Raw genomic sequence first — 2,403 nt, 5'->3', positions numbered from 1 at the left:
TCGTTTCCCTGATCTGTGTGAAGTCAGGGAAGTCACTTATTGTGTCTGGGCCTGAATTTCCCCTCTTCTAAAATGCGGGAAACAGCCCCTCCCCATCTCACAGCCGCAGGGCACTGTGTTGGGGGGGGGGCAGGGGGGCACATGGGTGTCCCCCAGATTTGCTGCTTGGCTTGCAGTGACCATGCTCTCACAGACCGAACATGCTCAGTAACATCAGCTGAAGGTGCTGCCCTCACTCTGCGCACCCTCCCCCCCCTGCCGTCAACAGGTATGGGTCATCTGTGCACAGCAGTATGGTGAGGCTAAGATCACTGGCGTTTGTGAGGTGCTCAGACAGTGCAGTGATGGGGGCCAGGTAAGGACCTGCAATCGCTAGAGGTGCAGCTGTTTTCTGTCCACATCAAATCACAAAAACATCACACTGGGGTTGTCAGAAACTTTCCTCATTTCACATTATGGTGTTTCTCATAACACCCCAGCTCCTGGAATCCTGTGGTTATGTGACAATCTCAACTCTTACTTTAACAAAGATCAGTTTCTTGCTCTCAGGGCGGAGCAGAAAAGGTTGAGAACGTGACCAGAGTGAATCATGAACGCTCAGAAACAAACGAAAACACCAGAATGTAATTTTTTAGAAGAAAAACCTTCAAGTTTCCTTCAGCCAACCTCAAGATTTTTGATGACGTGGTGCTGGCTGTACTGCATTGGCAGTGATCAGTTTGTGTTTTCAGGCCTGGCGTTTCAGGCCAGGCACTGATTAGTTCATGTTCTCCAGCAAAGGCTCTAAGGACCTAAACATAAAAATGAACATTGTAATTTATCTCTTTACTTCACCCTTACTCCAGAGGGCCTGGGCTCATTTGCTGCTTGGGCCTACAGCCCGGCTCCATGCGCATTCCCACACCTTGCCCTCTCCATTTCCCTTTCTGTTGACTGTGCTGTTTTACATAAATGATCACATTAAATTAGGGGGCTTTCCATGGGTAGTGAATACAGAGTTAAGGCCTGAATTCTCACAGTATTGCCAACTCCAAACTTTTAAAACTCATTAGTCAGAACCTCTGAAATGATGAGATCACCTTAAAAACCATGAGACTTAAAAATAATAGTTAATAATAAATGTTGGGTTCTTTCTATTTGCCATCTGGCTTCTCAGACCTTTAGGCTGCACTTGGATCACATTGTTACATTTTTCTCTGCTATCAACGAAGCAAAACCTTCCTTTGTTTAGGAAACAAAAGCCAAGAGTCTCACCTCATCACATGCTTCCAGGAGCTGGGGCTTTAACAAACCCACCAAATAACAGGCAAAACCATTCTCTGAAGTGTCCATAGCCTCTGTTTGCTAGAAGCTGGGAATGGGTGACAGGGGCTGGATCACTGGATGATTACCAGTTCTGTTCATTCCCCCTGAAGCACCTGGCATTGGCCACTGTCAGAAGACAGGATACTGGGCTAGATGGACTACCGGTCTGACCCAGTCTGGCCGTTCTTATGTTCACGAGACTCATTATAAAATCATGAATGTTGGCAACACTTTTGACACTGCGTCTCCTTTACACTGATGCCAAGCTGCCTTAGCGTATGTCAGAATCAGGCCTTTGAAACATTGATTCCAGCTTAACCAAGTTTTTGGCCTGCGAATTGAATATCCCTCGACTTGGAAGGATTAGATTTTATCGGTAGATGTCAGTAAATGTTGATTTCACTGTACACACAAACCATGGAGAAAAATTTCCATTGATGATAACTGAAATATACAAATAGACACAGTAAAGAAAATGCTGCTTGAGAACTTACACTTTTTAACTTTTTGAATCTCCGTGTCCACTGTCATAAAATAATTATTGTCTGACTAAAATATTGTCTGACCCCCCCATTCCCCACAACTGTGAACAATAATATTGATAAAAAAATTAAACTAAAAGTTTAATTAGATAAATACAAATTCTTACAAATAAATATTAATCTTATCTGTCAAAATTACATATAAAACCAAAAAGAAAAGGAGTACTTGTGGCACCTTAGAGACTAACCAATTTATTTGAGCATAAGCTTTCGACAAGTCCTCCTTTTCTTTTTGCGAATACAGACTAACAGGGCTGTTACTCTGAAACATATTAAACCAAATGAATTCTGCCAAGCCTAAATATCACTCCTTAGACACGCAGTTCTGTGAGCTCATCAGGACAGGGGGATGCTGATGTCCATGTGAAGCCCCAGTGACCACCCTCCCCCACACACACACCAGCAGAGGGGGCTTGTTGCAGGATCGGAGCTTTTTGGGGACATTTCTCACCAAAGCTTCCAAGGCTGGAATGGTCCCAGTGATCTGGCTCCAGCTCAGCAAACAGCCTGAGTCAGTTCCAGGAAGGAAAACACCCAGCTGCTGCTGCTGGAGGCG

The sequence above is a fragment of the Lepidochelys olivacea genome, assembly GCF_965140295.1.
Source record: "Lepidochelys olivacea isolate rLepOli2 genome assembly, chromosome: 14".
Classification (NCBI taxonomy): Eukaryota; Metazoa; Chordata; order Testudines; family Cheloniidae; genus Lepidochelys; species Lepidochelys olivacea.
Note: the sequence above shows the minus strand (reverse complement) of the source record.